The 23,723-nt window shown below is 36.7% G+C and overlaps 1 protein-coding gene across 2 annotated transcripts in view; it reads right to left on the bottom strand.

Annotated features, from left to right (window-relative positions):
- RELN (reelin) overlaps positions 1–23,723 on the bottom strand; it is a 518,443-nt gene that overhangs the window by 339,886 nt on the left and 154,834 nt on the right. The gene's annotated exons all lie outside the window — the stretch shown is intronic.

Genomic DNA, 23,723 nt, shown 5'->3' on the forward strand with positions numbered 1-23,723 from the left:
CTATTTCTGACTTGGTTTTGCAATGGAATTATTTTCCATTTTCAAATATTTATTCGAGAAATTCAACTCAGCCATATCATCATATTTTTGTTAATATACGACCTTGTAAACTTTTACACATTTCATGATAACATACAAAAGTTTTACTCTTTCCAGGTAAACAAAATAAATCTTTGCATACGTGTTGAAGTTTCTAAGACACGCAGCTGGGTGGATGTCTTTAAAATGTAATTTTCCTTAGATTTTAAGTAAAGTCATGAGTTTGACTTGATACATCAAATGAAAAGTAAGTTATCTATGAAAATTTAAGTGTATGAGTATCATTACTGTATTTACTACAGTTTTATTAACTGAACCATTTGATTTACCAGTAATTCATACTTCTTGGCCAAATACTGTTATTGTGACGCTTTCACACTTAAAAATGAAACTAGATTAGAAAATAGAATGTATGACAGAACCTCAATTTTATAAAAAATAAAATTGAACACATATATAAATCTAGAAAAATATACCCCAATATACTTAGTATTCTTATTTGTGAGGTAGTAGGAGCATGCATATGTGTGTGTGTGTGTGTGTGCATGTGTGTGCACACGCACGCACGCATGCAGGGGCACAAGTGTCAAGGTGCAGGTATGTGTGTATACAAACATAGGTATTCACCTAGCTGTAGTTTTAAATGCTTTCTTCACTACATGAGCATTGCTTTCACAATTATAAAATAAAATTATTTAAAAACATTTAAAAAGAAGTCGTTTTTATTGTCAAGTTTAAGAAAAACAAAGCCTGTCTGCAGCATATATTTATTTACTGTCATTCTTTTAAATTGTAAGTCCAAATCAAGGCATTTTTGCATTCTCACTCAAACATAAAATACAGAAAGCCAAAAAAAATTAACTTGACATTTTTACAAAAAACAGTGTCTGAAACAAACAATTGGAAGGAAAAAAGCATATATTCCAAGTATAACGCTTGGATTAAAAAATATATCTATTTTTTAAAGTCCGATTTGAAGTTACCAAAGGGCAATATGGAGTTGAAATTACAGAATAAATACTCCTTGAGAGAAAACTCTGATTCCCTTTGATCTTCAAAGAGGTCATCTCATGCTCCAAGTGAGCTGTTGAGAAATCTCCCCTTGCTATTTATTTGTATGGGATACCTGATTGCACAACATACCTAAGATCCATTGTACAAAAATTTTAAAACCTATGTTTCAATGGCAAAATATTTTAAAATCAGGAGTTATTTCCCTTGCATTGATGATTTACTACAGTTATTTATATTCTCAGTTTCTTCTAATAGATTTCTATTTTCCTGTAAGTCCATAAATATTGCTTTAATTCCCTGTATCCAAGATCTTTAAACAGAAGCAGACACTAAACCCATTCAACTTATAAATTCTGATGACATATAGATAACATAGATTCAGTTGTTCATCTATAAGATATACAATATAAAGATCCTTGTAAAACTATCCATTTCAACATATTTTTAAAAATTTCTCTACTGTGGCATTTATTACCAACTAGAAAGTCTGAAAAATATCAAATATTTTATTTTAATTTTTAGAGTTAAATGTTACCATTTAAAATGCCCTGAGATATATTTACTTAGATTCTTTATCAAAGTATAAAAATAGTAATAGCATTTAACTTTAACACCAAAAACTAATGAATGTCATGGATGGTATAATATTTAAAAGACTTTATGTTTTCACCTAACATGATTCTAGGTACATTTTTCTGTTCCATTTTTCCCTCCCCCACACAAAATGATTCCAAGCCAAATCCCTTAAATTCCTCTTTTGAAGTTTAAAATTAGTTCCCATGGTTACTCTTCTATAATCTCCCATCTTTTTGAAAATACAAAATATGCTTTTTGAGAAATCAGATGAAATCCCAAATATCCTATGAGTATGTATTATGCTTTTAAAAAGAAAAAAACACACACTCATTCTCTAAAAAACTATTCATCAAGGAATCTAATTCTGTAATTAAAGGAATGAGGTAACAATTTGCTTTAAGTGTCCATTCATAATGTTAAATCAATGTTAAATTATAAAGAACTTCCATGGAAATACACAAGACATATACATTGATTCTAAATGAAATTCATTATAAGCAGCTCTATTACACTGAATGGCAAATGAATTCTTAGTAATGAGGCACTTGATGTGTTACCGAGAACTGCGATTGACAAGAAAACCACTTAGCTCACTTTCTAATAATATTATAGCAAGTTACTGATAAAGCACCTATATTTTTCAATTTGGAAGAAAAACTTTGAAGAGGACGATGTTTTACCTAACCTTTTTAATATAGTCTGCTTCCTGTACAGAGTTTTCAAAGGTTTTGCTCTTTTATAAGCTCATCTTGCCCATACCATCAGACGTCCATAAGAGCAGATGCTGGAATAATTAAAAACCTATCACTATAGACTCTTCCATCACATCACAGACTAGGAAAATGAAGGTGGTTTATGGGTGTCCTTGTCTCACTTTATCCACCTCTTCATGGTTGAGGTGTAAGCTTTAATGTGCATCCTTGCACCTCTCCTCCATCAGGAAGCCTGTCTCTGGGGATCACTTGCAGAAAATAGGACATTGAGTCCATAATTAAAGTAATCTCTTTCCAGGCAGATGCTGCAGTTGGCTCTGTTATCACATATTACAAAAGCCATCTTGAGGGCTATAAAATGTGCAGCAAATAGCTTTGGAGATGAGAAACAGCAATTTTTCATCTAATTTTGATCCACAGACATGTAAGCACTGTGTTGCTACTTTTTGGTTTTAAGCCAAATAACTATTATGGTTCTGAGATGAGCCAGGCAGTAACCAAAATTAAAGAATACTTTAGCTTTTATCCTCAAAGTGAGGAAAGCTCTTTTGTAACCATCTTTGCACTTAGCAAATAAGGATGCCATCTCATATCTGAGCATTAATGCCTGCAGGCAGATTTAGAAGAAAGGCTTATGTAGCTTAGCTTTACAGCCATACTTTCAATATATTTGCTTAAGTTAAAACCAGGGGTTGATTAAGGGACCAACCATCTTATCTCCTTTGCAACTACAATGTACATTTTTAATTAGAAGCATTTCTACTGTTTATCTTCCATATAATATTTTAGGGCACTGCTCTTTGAAATACATGTCAGCCCAGATAACTAATATGTTCGTATTATTCATAATCTCTTCTATAAATACCGGTAGTGGAGACAAATGGTGGAGATTTGACTAACACATTTTTGTTTCCAGCTTACGACTTGTCAATGTGGGTAAGCAAAACCTGATCTCAATATTGTGAGGTGCTAAACGGAGATGGAAATAATTTGGTTTAATATTTATTTCTCAGTGTTAAACATGACAACTTCTCAATACGAACTGATTCAATTTTTAAAAAGGTGATCTTAGAACTCCAGAAAATATGTGGTTTAAATATTTTTATTTCCTCAAACTGCTTTTTTCTTTTTTAAAAAAATTTTAACAGCAAAGTTTCATGTAGACTTGGGCCTTTCAAATTAAAATGTCATACCAGGGTATATGCCCAGTAGTGGGATTGCTAGGTCGCATGGTAGTTCTATTTTTAGTCATGTACCACAATGTTCATTGCAGCACTATTTACAATAGCCAGGACATGGAAGCAACCTAAGTGTCCATTGACAGATGAATGGGTAAAGAAGATGTGGCACATATATACAATGGAATATTACTCAGCCATAAAAAGAAATGAAATTGAGTTATTTGTAGTGAGGTGGATGGACCTAGAGTCTGTCATACAGAGTGAAGTAAGTCAGAAAGAGAAAAACAAATGCCGTATGCTAACACATATATATGGATTCTAAAAAAAAAGAAAAATGGTTCTGAAGAACCTAGGGGTAGGACAGGAATAAAGATGCAGATGTAGAGAATGGACTTGAGGACATGGGGAGGGGAAAGGGTAAGCTGGGATGAAGTGAGAGAGTGGCATGAACATATATACACTCCCAAATGTAAAGTAACTAGTGGGAGGCAGCCACACAGCACAGGGAGATCAGCTTGGTGCTTTGTGACCACCTAGAGGGGTGGGATAGGGAGGGTGGGAGGGAGATGCAAGAGGGAAGGGATATGGGGATATATGTATATGTATAGCTGATTCACTTTGTTATACAGCAGAAACTAACACAACATTATGAAGCAATTATACTCCATTAAAGATGTTAAAAAAAAAGAAAAAAAAAGAAACTATGAAAATAAATAAATAAATAAAATGTCATAACATAAAGCCAGATGCCACCAGTGCGTGCCTGCAAGTTTAAATAACATAGTATAAACCCTAATTTTCTAACATGATCTTCTGGTACCTTTGTGCATTAAGGCATTTTTTCATTCATGTATTCATGCATTCATTCAACCATCCAACAAATAATTTTTAAAGAATTTTTTTGCTCAAATAATTCTATAATACTACTTGCAAGTGAAATATTAGAAAATATGTACTCAGTATTCTGCCACCTCAAAGCCAATTTTCAATTTTACATGTTTCTTTCAGCTCTGTGTATATGCATGTTATTTTGTTTTTTAGGTAATTACTTTGTCCCTAGTATTATTAACTTTTGCTTGCTTTGTCTGATATTAATATAGTAACACCTGTAAATCAACTATACTTCAAAAACCAACTTTCTTTTGGTTAATATTTTCCTGGTATGTCCTTTTCCTTCTCTTTCCTTTTAATGCTTCTGTGCCATTATGTTTAGGTTTGTCTCTTGGAAGAAGTATATTGTTGGATTTTTGAAATTGCCTTCTGAGAGTCACAGCATTTTAGTTGGTGAATTTAATCTGTTTACATTTATTGTAAGTATATATGTATGTGTATGTGTGTATATACACACATACACACACATATATAAACCTACATGCTTATGTTATCTTATATTACATTTCACATTCCGATGCTTTTTATATTTGCCTTTTCTCCTTTCTTCTGGTGGATTAAGTTTTATTTAATCCTTTCCCCATCCCATCCCCTATTTTGGAAGTTACACTTATTTCTGTTCTATACATTTATGTTTCTAACAATCATCCTTAACTAAGCTACAGTCTTCCAGAATAACTGGAGGATCTTAGAAAATGTTAATACTGATTTCCCTTATACACTGATGTTGCTTAGTATTTTGTTTATTCTTTGCCTTTAAATTCTATCCTAAAATAGTTATTGCTTTATATTATATATATATATATTTATTTGTATATTCAGTGTTCATTTAGAATTTCTAACATGCTTACCAATGATTATTTATTATTGGGTTACAACATAATTTCATGCATCCTACACCTTCTGAGTTTTTCTTTTTACTAAAGCACATTCTTTTAAAACTTGCTTTAAAATGATGTCTATGTAGTAAAAACAATTAAACCTTATTTCTTTGAAAATGTCTTTATTTTGTTTTCACACTTGATAACTGATAATTTATCAAGGTACAGAATTCTGGGAAGGTACAGAATTCTGGGAAGATAATTATTTTCCATCCTCACTTCGAAGATACTGTTCCACTGTCATCTGATGTCTCTAGCTGCTGATGAGAAAACCACTGCCAGACTAAATTTACAGGTTATCTGCTTTCTCTTTTCAGTTGTCTTTGAGATTTTCTCTTTGACATCCTGAAGGTTCACTATGATCCATATCATTGCTAATTTATTTTATTTATCTTGACTAGATTAAAAAGTTTCATGTCTTCCTTAAATCTAGAAAATTCTCCTCCATGATCTCTTGAAATATGTTAGTCTTCATTCTTTCTATTTTCCCTTCCTAAAACTTCTATTAGATGCTAATTTATTAACCTGGTGGTCTGTACCAGGACAAAAATGTAAAATTAGACTCCTCCCAAGCTGAGAGTTTTTGTTTCCCATAAGTGACTTATTTTTACCAAAGGTTCCAGTCAAATGACAAGCTTCTTTGCTGTTTTCCCAGATAGAGTTGGATAATATTGTGATACTCTAGGCTTCATGTAATAGGCCCAGTTCCTGCTCCCTCTCCTCTCCCATCTCATGGCAATAGCTACAGGCCCCACTCAGGTTAAAACTCTAGACTTGGGACCTATATTCAGGTTTAAAATACCCATAGGCCACCACAATGTGGGCTGCCACTTCCTGATCCAACTCTGATAGCTCCCTTTTTTCCCAGAATTGTGTGCTTTCTTTTTCTTTCAAACCAGTTTTTTAAATATATTTTAAATGTTTACTCATTTTATCCAAAATTTCTGTGTGATTTCAGCGGAAAGAGTTTTTGCCATGCCAGCTCAGGGTTCCATGATGCCAAAAGTCCTCTGCAAACATAATTTTAATGTGCCTGAAGTTGTAAAAATAACTTTTTTATGCTTTTGTCATTTAATATTCTAAGCATCTCCCAGGTTGCTATACTGTCTTCCATAATTACTACTTTAAAAGTGACATAGAGTGGTAATACAGAATGGTAGTTAAAAGGACATGTTTTGGATCAAAACAAACCTGTCTCTGAGCTCTTCAGGTTCTTCCTTCAGTAATGATTCTAGGAGAGGAGAGGAATTTAGTAGCCTGCCTGGTACACAGGTACTCACTAAATGGAAGTTGCTATTTTTACTACTACTATCACTATCATCATCATCTTCATCATCATCAAACAGTATTCCAAATTTCATTGTCACTCATTTTCCTATTAATGATGATTAGCCTTCCAGACCAGTTAATTTTAAATATTAGGTACATGGTGGTAGATTTTCATGGCATAAGGGCATAATGGAAAAGGCTCAGAACTTAAAACATTATGGCAGCGGATGGGGGGAGTGGTGGGTTGGCAAGGTCAGAGCAGGAGCTGAGGCCCAGGGGTGGGGGCAGAGAGAGCCCAGGGCAGCCAAAGAGTAGCTCTGAGGCCTGAGCTCTGTATGGGAAGGTAGCCAGAGGGAATCCTCACCTGTCACACTTCGCCTACCATTGCCCACAAAGTTAAGGACCATAGAAATTGCTGCACTGACAAACAAAATTAAAATGAACAGTTTGGTAACTAGCTTTTTACATATAACTGCCCTACTTGCCCAGGTTAGCAGTTATGATAATTCAAGTTCATAGGACAACTGCAAAATCTTAGCTTTACTTTACTCCTTCTGTATGTCCTTTGAAGTACATGGTTACATTCTGTAAATGTTAAGATAACATTAGAGGAAAAAATAATTCATTTGATCCTCTAAATCAGTGCTGCGCACTAGCACTTCCTTATTTTTTTTTTATTTTTTTTATTTTTTTTTATTTTTTTAACATCTTTATTGGAGTATAATTGCTTTACAATGGTGTGTTAGTTTCTGCTTTATAACAAAGTAAATCAGTCATACATATACATATGTCCCCATATCTCTTCCCTCTTGCATCTCCCTCCCTCCCACCCTCCCTATCCCACCCCTCTAGGTGGTCACAAAGCACCAAGCTGATCTCCCTGTGCTATGCGGCTGCTTCCCACCAGCCATCTATTTTACGTTTGGTAGTGTATATATGTCTATGCCACTGTCTCACTTTGTCCCAGCTTACCCTTCCCACGCCCCATATCAAGTCCATTCTCTAGTAGGTCTGCATCTTTATTCCCTTCTTGCCCCTAGGTTCTTCTGACCATTTTTTTTTCTTTTTTTTTTTTTTTAGATTCCATATATATGTGTTAGCATATGGTATTTGTTTTTCTCTTTCTGACTTACTTCACTCTGTATGACAGTCTCTAGGTCCATGCACCTCACTACAAAGAACTCAGTTTCGTTCCTTTTTATGGCTGAGTAATATTCCATTGTATACATGTTTCACATCTTCTTTATCCATTCATCTGTTGATGGACACTTAGGTTGCTTCCATGTCCTGGCTATTGTAAATAGAGCTGCAATGAACATTTTGGTACATGACTCTTTTTGAATTATGGTTTTCTCAGGGTATATGCCCAGTAGTGGGATTGCTGGGTCATATGGTAGTTCTGTTTTTAGTTTTTTAAGGAACCTCCATACTGTCCTCCATAGTGGCTGTATCAATTTACATTCCCACCAACAGTGCAAGAGGGTTCCCTTTTCTCCATACCCTCCCCAACATTTACTGTTTGTAGATGTTTTGATGATGGCCATTCTGACTGGTGTGAGATGCTAGCACTTTCTATAATGATGGAAATGTGCTAGATCTGTGCTGTCCAATACAATAGTCACTAAACATATGTGGCTAATAACTTGAAATGTGGCTAGTGCAAGTGAAGAAATGTATTTTTAGTTTTATTTGACTTTAATTAATTTAAATTTAAGTAGCCACATATAGCTACCACGTTAGAAAGTACAATTTTAAACAAATTTTAGAATATGTGTGTGTGTATATGCACATATGTGTATGTATATACATATGTATATACATACACATATAGCCACGTGTATATATATACACAAATATACATCTGTATATAAATATACATATAATGTATATTCAGATAAGTCACAGAGGACAAGATAAGTTCTTTAAAAAATTCTTATCTGGAAGAAGCAATCAAAATTTTATTTCATATTTGTAATAATGTCTTAATATTCAGAGATTTTACTAAAAGCAGAATTAAAATGCTTTTGCTGGTATGTATTATCCAAGTGACGAACTATATTGGCAAACTGTGGAGTTGTTGTTGCCATGAGAAAAGCTTATTTACCTGTTTCCCAGACATTTTTGTCATCACTACTTTTGACTGTGTAGGCAGTTTAAAGAAAAGGAAATAATTTCACATTTGGAGCTTCTAAAACTGGTTCCATCAAATTCTACTAATAGAGAAATAACTCAAATCTCTGCCCATATCTCATTTAGGAAATTTCTGTCAGATATTGAGAACTCCTAATAATTGTAATATGTAAAGCTTTTAGATTTACTGATTTTAATCTTTCTGCTTTCACAAGTGTTCCATGTGTTTTCAAGTAAGAAGTGCCAAGTGGAGTTGTAATCCCATCTAAACCACAAGGCCTTGTAATAGGAAGCATCTCATGGATTCCAAACCTCAGTCCATTTACTTAAGTACCCTCCACAAGGTATGATTCCATTACAGGAATGGAAGGGATGAAGGGAAGGATGGGTTTGCCACATAGTTTTGTTTCGTTCTGTTTCTAGACTTAACATTAGGAAAAACTACTATTTCTATATAAAAAGAAAAGAAACAAAAAAAATCACTAACAACTACTAATATTTACTGTGGGACAGAATTCCATAGATGCAGGTCCATCTTTGGGCCCTAGTTAAAAATACTTCATTACTGAAGTAGACACTTTTCTCACTATAAAGCAGTTCTACTTCTCTGTTGGTCTTAAGGTTTTGATGCAAAGAAAAGCGTCATAGTGAGATTCCAGATTTCCCTAATATACCCAGTGCCATTTACACAGAGGCTTTTTACAAGAAGGAGACACAGGAAGGGAGAGAGGAGACAGGAAAAAATGAAGGAAATGGTTCTACTTTTTTAATATCTTTAAATTTTTAAAAAATATGTTGTATAATTAATATAACAAAAATAATTTCTTCACACCTTCCTGGTGATTAATGGATATATTTTATCTCAACATTTTACCATACTCCCTAAAATTAAGGATTAAATCCCCAGGAAGCATCTTGACCTCATTTACCAAAATGCTGATAAATAAGAACACACATTAGTCCCTGAACTTAGATTATCTCCTTGTCCAAGCCTAACTGGCTATTTAACTTTGATGAAAAACAGGCCTATGGGGAAATGAGAACTATCAGGCTTCTAGCCACTCACTTTTAAGGGTAGATAATTTTTTTTTTATCCTGTCATTCAAAGGTATGTTTTTGAGCATCACTGAAATCATTGTCTCAAGTTGGGGAATGTCTGTTTAAAAAAACAAAACTGGACCATCAGAAAAAATCAACACACTTGTGACTTAGGAGATAGATGAAATTCCTCCTTTGTAAAAGAGCATAGCTGGTTTTATCAAACAGTGTGGATACGATCATTTCAGCCTTCCATGAGAAGTAATTTATCTTTGCAGTAAGCTATGCAAAACCTACAAAGTAAAATAACATTTCTGTGTATCAACTGTTAGCATCCTTATCTATAGGCATGAATGCACTCCCCATAAATGCACCCATGGGGAGGTTCCTGATCTTATTTTAAATGTTTAAGTAACAAGGCAAGTATCTCCAATGTTTTCTTCTGATTGATGGGAATAAATGGGCAACCACGCTATCTTTCATGGGAATCATCCAGAAAGACTAGAATGGCTCTCATCAAAAATTAAAGGCACGGGCTTCCCTGGTGGCGCAGTGGTTGAGAGTCCGCCTGCCGATGCAGGGGACACGGGTTCGTGCCCCGGTCTGGGAGGATCCCACATGCCGCGGAGCGGCTGGGCCCGTGAGCCATGGCCGCTGAGCCTGCGCGTCCGGAGCCTGTCCTCCGCAACGGGAGAGGCCACAACAGTGAGAGGCCCGCGTAAAGCATAAAAAAAAAAAAAAAAAAAAAATTAAAGGCATCAGAGATATACTCAAGGCAGCATTTCAAATCTCTGCCTCAGTATTACTTTGAGCCTGTTCAGTGTTCAGAAAGTACCAGTGTCTTCAATCCTCTAAAATGATTTTTTGTCTTCTTGTTAGTGTACTTTTAAAGCCTCTCTAGGAGGATCTTCCTTTAAAATATCAAATGTTCAAATATGGTCCACCTGTATACCTCTTTGCTGCCCTGAGTTCAATTCTTTGTTGTTGCTTCAGTATCTTAAATAGAACATTGCTTGCTTCATTCGGTTCTCAGTTGTGAGGGAGTTCACTTAAGGTTAAATCAGCATTAATTTAGGCACAAATCTGATCTTCTTTTTTGTTCCATTTTTATTCTAATATTATCCTAGCATCTGTCCAATCAGTTTAACTTAAATCTAACAGTATTCAATTTTGCCTTTAATTCACACATTCTCTCCCTATATGCAATCCCCTTGTGACAAGGGATGGGTATAATCAGGACCCAAAGAATGAACCTACATCATACATATCAAGATCAGGCCTATGTTTGACATATGAGTCTACTGTGTTCTCCACATTTCAGAAGTTTAAATCAGTGCCTTAGGATATTTGAATGAGTTAGATAATATTATAATATCTCATACAGAGATAGATTTCAAAATGAGGATAGGAAACACATGTTGTCACGTTAAAAAGTTTGAGAAATTCTGATACCCCATTAAAAACTCTAATTTTCATCATACCAATATCATGGGTATTTTATCCTATAAAATAGGTGATGATTTTAGAGGCAAATGTAGTAAAGTGGCAAAAATCACCTGCTTGAAACTGGACTGTCTTCTAAATCCAGGCTGTGTCAATCGCTAGGTGAGTTATGTTAGGCAAGTTATATAACATCTCTGCACTTTGATTTACTCATCTGTAAACTGAGAAAATAATAGCACTTCATAGAATTACTGTGAGAATAAAATGGGTTAAAAGATGTCAACTACTTAGAACAGTGACTGGTATGTTGTATATTTTCAAAAATATTAATGAATTTTGCAGTTGTTATTTTATAGCCTTTTTTTTTTCTTTTTTTTTTGCGGTACGCAGGCCTCTCACTGTTGTGGCCTCTACCGTTGTGGAGCACAGGCTCCAGACGCGCAGGCTCAGCGGCCATGGTTCACGGGCCTAGCTGCTCCGCGGCATGTGGGATCTTCCCGGACCGGGGCACGAACCCGTGTCCCCTGCATCGGCAGGCGGACTCTCAACCACTGCACCACCAGGGAAGCCCTAGCCTTCTTTCCTTGTTAGTTTCTCACTAACTTTTTGGGTTAGAGGCCCTGGAAACTTCCTTCTATCCTTTCTTCCCTCCATCCCTACCTTTTCTCCTCCTCCTCCTCATCCCCTCCACCCTCTTCTTCTCCTTCCTCTTCCCTCTTTTCTCTCTGTACCACCTCCTGACCCTTGGGAATTTTTTTTTTAACTTACATCCAAAAACTTCAGATAATTAAGCTTACTAATCATTAAAGACTAATCAAATACAAAAGTAAATACAAACTTACTGTCATAAGATCTGCATACTAAGCAGATCTCTGGATGAACTTATCACTTAAAATGTAAATGTCATCAACTGGTGTCAAAAAACTAATGACAACATAACTTCAGTTACTATTTGATCCATTTGATATATCTGTACCAGTACAACCAGCAACTTTATCCTCAGGCCATCCTCTTCTCTGTGTCTCTCACTTATTTTTAATGAGAAAGGCAGTAAAAAGACAGTCCAGGGAAGACCTTCAAGATGGCAGAGGAGTAAGATGTGGAGATCAGCTTCCTCCCCACAAATACATCAGAAATACATCTACATGTGGAACAACTCCTACAGAACCCCTACTGAACGCTGGCAGAAGACCTCAGACTTCTCAAAAGCCAAGAAACTCCCCACAAACCTGGGTAGGGCAAAAGAAAAAAGAAAAAAGAGAGACAAAAGAATAGGGATGGGACCTACACCTCTGGGAGGGAGCTGTGAAGGAGGAAAGGTTTCCACACACTAGGAGGTCCCTTCACTGCTGGAGACAGGGGCTGGGCGGGAGGGAAGCTTCGGAGCCATGGAGGAGAGTGCAGCAACAGAGGTGCAGAGGGCAAAGTGGAGAGATTCCCACACAGAGGATCGGTGCCGACCGGCACTCACCAGCCCGAAGGCTTGTCTGCTCACCTGTAGAGTCCATGCTCCACAACAAGAGAAACCACTGCAATGAGAAGCCCGTGCACCAAACGAAGAGTAGCCCCCGCTCTCCACAACTAGAGAAAGCCCGCATGCAGACAAAAATAAATAAATATATAAATAAAAAAGTAAAATACATACTGCAAATTATAATTGTAAGATGCCATCAAATGTAAGATGCAACTTTAGACATACCAAAATGTAAAAGAAACTTCTGTATTTTAGAATCAATGAATATGTCATTAGTTATTAAGAAATATTTATTGACTATACTCAATATTTTGTAATAACCTATAATGGAAAAGAATCTGAAAAGGAATATATATGTAATATGTATATACGTATGTATGTATATATATATCTGAATCACTGTGCTGTACACCTGAAACTAACACGATGTTGTAAATCAACTATACTTCAATAAATAAAAATAAAGCAAGAAAAAATATTTATTGAGGACTTTCTATTATCTATAGTTCAGTATTAAGAACTATTAGATATATAAAAATACCTAACACAGTCCCTGACCTTGGGGGATTTCAAACCCAGTTAAAAAAGAAAACACACACGTGAAAAATTAAATAATGATATGAATTAACTAATGATATGAAAACCTCATACAAAATACATTACAAAAGCATATAACTCTGGTTGAAGTTTAATTTCTAAAAAGTAATTCTCCCTACCTTAAAAAGTAAAAGCTTTAGTTTTGGAAGTTAGTCAGAAAAGAGAGAATCAGAGTATATTTATATTCAAATGCCATAGGTGGTTGTTTTATTTTATCTTTGTGAAATGTTTACATTAATGTTGAACATTAGCAATCCTCTTCAAGTACTACTGGGCACATACTAATTATAGATATTAATTCTTACATATACCTCTACTGAACACATAATAAATACTGTAGTAAGAAACAAAGGTAAGAATTTGCAAGACTTTAGTTCAGAAAATTTCAAATGAATTGTTCAGTGGTCCACGTTCAATCATCAGTTTTCCTGTACTCTCTCACAAACTAATTAGGAAAAGAGATCAACAAAAACATCTTGCCCACATAGGAAGCAGCTACTCTATGTAAGATTCAACATAGTCATGGTTTACAATAAGCAGAGACTCAAACATTTATTAAGAATGCTAAAAAGTGCAAATTGCATCATCAAAATTTTATTATGAAATACAAGGGAGGGTGTCTAAACTTCTTTGTAATCAGTAAAAATTACTTCTAACCAAACTGTATTTTTTTTACCAACTGCTAATAAAACACTGGGGCTGACTTAAAATACCTACATTATGCTTGCCAAGTCACTTCTGATTATAATTTGGTTTCCAATATTACTGATACCAAAAAGAGGATACCCTAGATGACAGATATTTTTTTAAAAAAAACCTGGGAGCTAAAAATATATATTTCTCCTCCTACCATAAATCAATATCAGAATGACAATGTATTAAACTACAATGTTTCTCAGACTTCTCTGGTAAGAATCACCTGCAGTGTGAGTTTAAAATATAGATCCCCAGACCCCCTCTTCTGGAGAATATGATTCTCTGGGACAGGGAATTTGTATTTTGGCAAATTCCCCGGCTAATTATTGTCAGAGAATGTGTGGATAAAAACACTAAGGAAATACCTTTCCAGTACCTTGGTTATGTTTTTTAATATATTAATGTATTAAAAAAAAAGAAGCATTAACAGATATAAAAGCACTGGGATTTTGAGCACTTAAAACCAGTTGATTTGGAGGAGCACAAATCAGACATATCAAGAAAAAAAACCAATATTTGTCATTTTCAAGATCCATTTATCTTTTATAGGTAAGAAACTATATGACAAACCTTTCTAAGTATTTAGCAATGTACTTCTCTGCTCTTTTATTTTATGTTTATTTATTTTCTTATTAGTCATCCATTTTATACACATCAGTGTATACATGTCAACCCCAATCTCCCAATTCATCACACCACGACCCCCACCCCTGCCGCTTTCCCCCTTTGGTGCCCATACGTTTTTTCTTTACATCTGTACCTCAATTTCTGCTCTGCAAACCCGTTCACCTGTACCATTTTCTAGGTTCAACATATATGCGTTAATACACGATATTTGTTTTTCTCTTTCTGACTTACTTCACTCTGTATGATACTCTCTAGATCCATCCACGTCACTACAAATGACTCAACTTCATTCCTTTCCATGGCTGAGTAATATTCCATTGTATATATGTACCACTTCTTCTTTATCCATTCATCTGTCGATGGGCATTTAGGTTGCTTCCATGACCTGGCTATTGTAAATAGTGCTGCAATGAACATTGGGGTGCATGTGTCTTTTTGAATTATGGTTTTCTCAGGGTATATGTCCAGTAGTGGGATTGCTGGGTCATATGGTCATTCTATTTTTAGTTCTTTAAGGAACCTCCATACTGTTCTCCATAGTGGCTGTATCAATTTACATTCCCACCAACAGTGCAAGAGGGTTCCCTTTTCTCCACACTGTCTCCAGCATTTGTTGTTTGTAGATTCTCTGATGATGCCCATTCCAACTGGTATGAGGTGATACTTCATGGTAGTTTTGATTTGCATTTCTCTAATAATTAGTGATGTTGAGCAGCTTTTCATGTGCTTCTTGGCCACCTGTATGTCTTCTGTGGTGAAATGTCTATTTAGGTCTTCTGCCCATTTTTGGATGGGGTTGTTTGTTTTTTTAATATTGAGCTGCATGAGCTGTTTATATATTTTGGAGATTAATCCTTCATCCGTTGATTAATTTGCAAATATTTTCTCCCATTCTGAGGGTGGTCTTTTCGTCTTGTTTATGGTTTCCTTTGCTGTGCAAAAGCTTTGAGCTTCATTAGGTCCCATTTATTTTTGTTTTTATTTCCATTACTCTAGGAGGTGGGTCAAAAAATACCTTGCTGTGATTTATGTCAGTGTGTTCTTCCTATGTTTTCCTCTAAGAGTTTTACACTGTCTGGTCTTACATTTAGGTCTCTAATCCATTTGGAGTTTATTTTTGTGTATGGTGTTAGGGGTGTTCTAATTTCATTCTTTTACAAGTAGCTGTCCAGTTTTCCCAGCACCAATTATTGAAAGACTGGCTTTTCTCCATTGTATATACTTGCCTCCTTTGTCATAGATTAGTTGACCATAGGTGCGTGCATTTATCTCTGGGCTTTCTATACTGTTCCATATATATTTCTGTTTTTGTGCCAGTACCATATTGTCTTGATTACTGTAGTTTTGTAGTATAGTCTGAAGTCAGGGAGTCTGATTCCTCCAGCACTGTTTTTTTCCCTCAAGACTGCTTTGGAGATTCAGGGTCTTTTGTGTCTCCATACAAATTGTAAGATTCTTTGTTCTAGTTCTCTGAAAAATGCCATTGGCAATTTGATAGGGATTGCACTGAATCTGTAGATTGCTTTGGGTAGTATAGTCATTTTCACAATATTGATTCTTCCAATCCAAGAACATGGCAGATCTCTCTGTCTGCTGGTATCATCTTTAATTTCTTTCATCAGTGTCTTAGAGTTTTCTGCATACAGGTCTTTTGTCTCCCTAGGTAGGTTTATTCCTAGGTATTTTATTCTTTTTGTTGCAATGGTAAATGGGAGTGCTTCCATAATTTCTCTTTCAGATTTTTCATCATTAGTGTATAGGAATGCAAGAGATTTCTGTGCATTAATTTTGTATCCTGCAACTTTACCAAATTCATTGATTAGCTCTAGTAGTTTTCTGGTGGCATCTTCAGGATTCTCTATGTATAGTATCATATCACCTGCAAACAGTGACAGCTTTACTTCTTCTTTTCCAATTTGTATTCCTTTTATTTCTTTTTTTTCTCTGATTGCCATGGCTAGGATTTCCAAGACTATGTTGAATAACAGTGGTAAGAGTGGACATCCTCATCTTGTTCCTGATCTTAGAGGAAATGCTTTCAGTTTTTCACCATTGACAATGATGTTTGCTGTGGGTTTGTCATATATGGCCTTTATTATGTTGAAGTAGATTCCTTCTAAGTCCACTTCCTGGAGTGTTTATCATAAATGGGTGTCGAATTTTGTCAAAAGCTTTTTCTGCATCTATTGAGATAATCATATGGTTTTTATTCTTCAATTTGTTAATATGAGGTATCACATTGATTGATTTGTGTATATTGAAGAATCCTTGCATCTCTGGGATAAATTCCACTTGATCATGGTGTATGATCCTTTTAATGTGTTGCTGGACTCTGTTTGCTAGTATTTTGTTGAGGATTTCTGCATCTATATTCATCAGTGATAGTGGTCTGTAATTTTCTTTTTTTGTAGTATCTTTGTCTGGTTTTGGTATCAGGGTGATGGTGGCCTCATAGAATGAGTTTGGGAGTGTTCCTCCCTCTGCAATTTTTTGGAAGAGTTTGAGAAGGATGGGTGTTAGCTCTTCTCTAAATGTTTGATAGAACTCACCTGTGAAGCCATCTGGTCCTGGACTTTCGTTGTTGGAAGATTTTTAATCACAGTTTCAATTTCATTACTTGTGATTGGTCTGTTCATATATTCTATTTCTTCCTGGTTCAGTCTTGGAAGGTTATACCTTTCTAAGAATTTGTCCATTTCTTCCAGGTTGTCCATTTTATTGGCATAGTGTTGCTTGTAGTAGTCTCTTAGGATGCTTTGTATTTCTGCGATGTCTGTTGTAACTTCTCCTTTTTCGTTTCTAATTTTATTGATTTGAGTCCTGGCCCTCTTTCTTCTTGACTCTGGCTAATGGTTTATCAATTTTGTTTATCTTCTCAAAGAACCAGCTTTTAGTTTTATTGATCTTTGCTATTGTTTTCTCTGTTTCTATTTCATTTATTTCTGCTCTGATCTTTATGATTTCTTTCCTTCTGCTAACTTTGGGATTTGTTTGTTCTTCTTTCTCTAGTTCCTTTAGGTGTAACGTTAGATTATTTTAGATTTTTCTTTTTTCTTCACGTAGGCTTGTATAGCTATGAACTTCCCTCTTATAACTGCTTTTGCTGCATCCCATAGGTTTTGGATCGTCATGTTTTCATTGTCATTTGTCTCTAGGTATTTTTTGATTTCCTCTTTGATTTCTTCAGTGATCTCTTGGTTATTTAGTAATGTATTGTTTAGCCTCCATGTGTTTGTGTTTTTTTACATTTTTTTCCCTGTAATTCATTTCTAATCTCATAGTGTTTTGGTCAGAAAAGATGCTTGATATGATTTCAATATTCTTTAATTTACTGAGGCTTGATTTGTGACCCAATATGTGATCTATCTTGGAGAATGTTCCGTGTGCACTTGAGAAGAAAGTGTAATCTGCTGTTTTTGAATGGAATGTCATATAAATATCAACTAAATCTATCTGGTCTATTGTGTCATTTAAAGCTTGTGTTTCCTTATTTATTTTCATTTTGGATGATCAGTCCATTGGTGTAAGTGAGGTGTTAAAGTCCCCTACTATTATCGTGTTATTGCTTATTTCCTCTTTTATAGCTGTTAGCAGTTGCCTTATGTATTGAAGTGCTCCTACGTTGCGTGCATATATATTTATAATTGTTATATCTTCTTCTTGGATTGATCCCTTGATCATTATGTAGTGTCCTTCCTTGTCTCTTGTAACATTCTTTATTTTAAAGTCTATTTTATCTGACATGAGTATTGCTACTCCAGCTTTCTTTTGATTTCTATTTGCACGGAATATCTTTTTCCATCCCCTCACTTTCAGTCTGTATATGTCCCTAGGTCTGAAGTGGGTCTCTTGTAGGCATCATATATATGGGTCTTGTTTTTGTATCCATTCAGCAAGCCTGTGTCTTTTGGTTGTAGCATTTAATCCATTCACGTTTAAGGTAATTATCTATATGTACGTTCCTATGACCATTTTCTTAATTGTTTTGGGTTTGTTTTTGTAGGTCCTTTTCTTCTCTTGTGTTTCCCACTTAGGGAAGTTCCTTTAGCATTTATTGTAGAGCTGGTTTGGTGGTGCTGAATTCTCTTAGCTTTTGATTTCTCCATCGAATCTGAATGAGGTCTCTGCTGGGTAGAGTAATCTTGGTTGTAGGTTCTTCCCTTTCATCACTGTAAGTATATCATGCCACTCCCTTCTGGCTTGTAGAGTTTCTGCTGAGAAATCAGCTCTTAATCTTATGGGAGTTCCCTTGTTATTTGTTGTTTGTCCCTTGCTGCTTCCAATAATTTTTCTTTATCTTTCATTTTTGCCAACTTGATTACTATGTATCTCGGAGTGTTTCTCCTTGGGTTTATCCTGTGTGGGACTCTCTGCACTTCCTGGACGTGGGTGGCTATTTCCTTTCCCATGCTAGGGAAGTTTTCGACTATAATCTCTTCAAATATTTTCTCAGGTCCTTTTACTCTCTCTTCTCCTTCTGGGACCCCTATAATGTGAATGTTTTTGCATTTAATGTTTTCCCAGAGGTTTCTTAGGCTGTCTTCATTTCTTTTCATTCTTTTTTCTTTATTCTGTTCCCCAGCAGTGAATTCCACCATTCTGTCTTCCAGGTCACTTATCTGTTCTTCTGCCTCAGTTATTCTGCTACTGATTCCTTCTAGTGTAGTTTTCATTTCAGTTATTGTTTTGTTCATCTCTGTTTGTTCTTTAATTCTTCTAGATCTTTGTTAAACATTTCTTGCATCTTCTCGATCTTTGCCTCCATTTTTTTCGCGAGGTCCTGGATCATCTTCACTATCATTATTCTGAATTCTTTTTCTGGAAGATTGCATATCTCCACTTCATTTAGTTGTTTTTCTGGGGTTTTATCTTCTTCCTTCATCTGGTACATAGCCCTCTGCCTTTTCATGTTGTCTATCTTTCTGTGAATGTAGTTTTTGTTCCACAGGCTGCAGGATTGTAGTTCTTCTTGCTTCTACTTTCTGCCCTCTGGTGGATGAGGCTGTCTAAGAGACTTGTGCAAGTTTCCTGATGGGAGGGACTGGTGGTGGGTAGAGCTGGCTGTTGCTCTGCTGGACAGAGCTCAGTAGAACTTTAATCTGCTTGTCTCATGATGGGTGGGGCTGGGTTCCCCCCCCTCCGTTGGTTGTTTGGCCTGAGGTGACCCAACACTGGAACCTACCCAGGCTCTTTGGTGGAGCTAGTGGTGGACTCTGGGGGGGGCTCACACCAAGAAGTACTTCCCAGAACTTTTGCTGCCAGTGTCCTTGTCCCTTGGTGAGCCACAGCTGCCCTCCGCCTCTGCAGGAGACCCTCCAACACTAGCAGGTAGGTCTGGTTCAGCCTCCTATGGGGTCACTGCTCCTTCCCCTGGGTCCTGATGTGCACACTACTTCATGTGTGCCCTCCAAGAGTGGAGTCTCTGTTTCCTCCAGTCTTGTTGAAGTCCTGCAATCAAATCCCGTTAGCCTTCAAAATCTGATTCTCTAGGAATTCCTCCTCCCGTTGCCGGACCCCCAGGTTGGGAAGCCTGATGTGTGACTCAGAACCTTCACACCAGCAGGTGGACTTCTGTGGTATAAGTGTTCTCCAGTTTGTTAGTCACCCACCCAGCAGTTATGGGATTTGATTTTATTGTGATAGCAACCCTCCTACTGTCTCATTGCGGCTTCTCCTTTGTCTTTGCATGTGGGGTATCTTTTTCAGTGATTTCCAGTGTCTTCCTGTCAATGACTATTCAGCAGTTAGTTGTGATTCCAGTGTTTTTGAAAGAGGGAGTGAGAGCATGTCCTTCTACTCCGCCATCTTGAACCAACGTCCATTTCCTTGGTTATTTATCAGCACCTTCCAATTTTGTTTTTGGTTTGGGGAGTCCCTGATTTGAGGCTGATCACCTCTGCAGACTCTGGACTTCCTGCAAAGCTGAGGACTAGATCCAGGACTCTCCATGCTCATAACAACCCTTTTCAGGAAATTATTACTAACCTTATATAATGGGTGGGAAAATTAAGTCTCAGATTCACTTGGCCCATACCATGTATTTTGAGGGCACCCCCAAAAAAATACCTACATTATTTATCAGAAGAGAATACAATTTGATATCCCAGCAACAGTGAGGCCATAAGCCATCAAATATCATTTTAAAACAGGTTAAATGAGTAACTATATCTATTTGGACATAGGCAGTTCTGTATTGCTGGCATAGATTTAATTTGTGTTCTTTCAAAAAAGTAATTCTTGTTTTAAATGAAGAAGTTATGCATGGCAAGAATTTAAATTACCCTAACAAGTGCCAACATGAGTAAGATAAAGCATGCCAAAAGAGAGAGTCAGAGCTTACTATTAAACTAAAGAAAAAGACAACATTGTACATCAGATACAGCTGGCCCTCCATATCCCCGGATTTTGCTTACATGGTGGGTTGAATCTCTGGATGAAGAAACCACAGATACAGAGGGTCTGCTGTACCATGCCATTTCACATACAGGACTTGAGCATACATGGGAGGTCCTAGAACCAATAACCCCCACCCTCCCAGGATACAGAATTCAAAGGGCATTTTCTGTGAATTCTATGTATAATTCCTTGAACCAACTGTGGAGGAATCACGAAGAAATAAGAATTTGCCCTTATCCAATCTAATCTAATAGAAAAGGCAAGAAATTAACTCAAATAAATATAGAGTAAAATATAGCCAGCATTATAATAGAGTTACAAGCAAAATGTGACAATACACATCACTTCTGTTGCTGATGTCTTAGAAGCTTTACAGAAGATTTTTTTAAGAATGCCAGCTTGGAGAGAGAGGCATGGACATATATACACTACCAAACATAAGGTAGATAGCTACTGGGAAGCAGCCACATAGCACAGGGAGATCAGCTCGGTGCTTTGTGACCACGTGGAGGGGTGGGATAGGGAGGGTGGGAGGGAGGGAGACGCAAGAGGGAAGAGATATGGGAACATATGTATATGTATAACTGATTCACTTTGTTATAAAGCAGAAACTAACACACCATTGTAAAGCAATTATACTCCAATAAAGATGAAAATAAATAAATAAAAAGAATGCCAGCTTGAAGAAAGAATAGGAATTTAACAATTGAATTTGAGAGAATAAAACGTTCTAGGCTAAGGGAAAAGCATGGCGAAAGAGAGGAAGTCATGGAATGTATAGGGAATTGTGGGAAGTACTGCCAATTTGTGCCCATCAGGAGGTGCAGGCTATGGGAGACGAGAGAAGATGATCAACAGCAAGATTTGGAAGAACCTTGAAACCAATGCCCAAGGGCTGGCCTTTAGAAGGAAGTCTTAGGATATCCAAGTTTTGAGCACTTGTGCCTTAGAAAGATTAACTGGACAACAATGTGCAAGATGGACTGGATGGGAAATAGGCTGGAGGTGAACAGACCAGTTAGGAAGCTACTGCAATCATCTTAGCAAGAGGTACTGGAAGGAAAGTGTTCAAGTGTGAAAAACTTTCAGAGGGAGAAAATGATGGGATTAAATGTCAACCACCTGGGTGGGATGAGTAACCCAGCCTGAGTAACCCAGAGCAGTGGTCCCCAACCGTCTTAGCACCAGGGACCGGTTTCATGGAAGACACGGGGGGGTGGGGGGAGATGGTTCAGGCAGTATGCAAGTGATGGGGAGTGATGGGGAGCAGCAGAGAAAGCTTCGCTCCTCACCCGCTGCTCACTTCCTGCTGTGCGGACTGGTTCCTAACAGGCCGCTATCAGTCTGCGGACTGCGGGGGGGTTGGGGACCCCTGACCCAGAGGATAGGCAGAGAGAGTATATAATCAGTGACGTGATATAAACCCTTGACATTCAACTGTGTATTATTAAGGGAGAAGAAAAGGTAGCGGTAAATTTTGGAATATGCAGGTTTATGGGATTTTGTTGTCTGAATAGAAGGTTGGAATAGAACACTATTCAAGATGAATTCCAGCTCTGTTTCACCTGACTGCCTTTGACCTTGTTCCATTGGCCTACTCGTCCATTCAAGAAATATTTAGTAAATGCTTACTGTGTGTGCAGAGACTGTACTAGACAACTGGGGCAAATCAGTGAACAAAATAGAAATGCATTCTTGCCTTCAAGGAACTTGCATTTCAGCAGGAACAATCACACAATAAATAACATACATAATTAAATAAATGAAGTATATCATGTGTTAGAAGTGAACAAAGGGCTATGAGGGAAAAAAGAGACGACGAAGAAAGATGAGGAGCAGTGATTGTAAGGCAAGGGTAGGGGAACAATCTATATTGAGAGATGTCACAAGTCACAGACTTTGAACTGTAGTTCAGAGTTTATCTAAGGATGCTGTTGGGACATTGCTCACTACAGTTCCCTGTTTCCTCTTAATGAAAGCAAAGGAGAGATTCAGTAGGTTTCTATAGAGTTCTGACTTCTTACCACCATGAATCAGCTAACTGATCACATTTTCCTCTTGGCACTAGTGGCTAGAAAGCTAAAAGCTAAATCTCTTATCTGTGGTCTTCTTCTAAACCATGTATGGAGCCTCATAGCATTTTTTTGTACCTGTTTTCATCTTATTTTCTGAATATCATTTTCCTATTGCCTTGATTTCTTCACATACTTTTATCTTATTGTGTATTTTAATCAGCTAAAATCCAATTTAGATCTCCTGAGGTATAAATAAATACGCAAAAATAAACTGCTAAAATTACTTTTTTTTTTTACAGTTTTGGCCTCTTTTGACACCAAAATGAGAGGTTTTAATTAACATTAAATCTGTTAAAATAATACATTTAAATAGTGACTGTATATGTAACCTCATGAGAGGTATATTTGTAACCTAGCAGGACCCTATGGGGCCTTCCCAGGACAGACTACCCCATGTGCTACACCTGTCTCTTACTTGTAGAAAAACTTTAGCCTCCTAGGCCTTCCCTGAGTGCCAAAGCATAAATTTAATCAGAGAAGTAAAAAAATATGGAAACAAAGGCAAACAGCCAAGCAAGACAAAATTATAATAGTTTAGTCAAGGACCTTTAGTTCCTCCTCAAGGGCTACAGATAATATTCTGAGCCATGTCCTCTGAGCTGCTGTGTAAGTACTGAAACCCCCACCAGGTGGTTAACAGTATGCTGCCCACAAACACCTTGACCCCACACCAGCTGGAACCA

The sequence above is a fragment of the Phocoena sinus genome, chromosome 9, assembly GCF_008692025.1.
Source record: "Phocoena sinus isolate mPhoSin1 chromosome 9, mPhoSin1.pri, whole genome shotgun sequence".
Lineage (NCBI taxonomy): Eukaryota > Metazoa > Chordata > Mammalia > Artiodactyla > Phocoenidae > Phocoena > Phocoena sinus.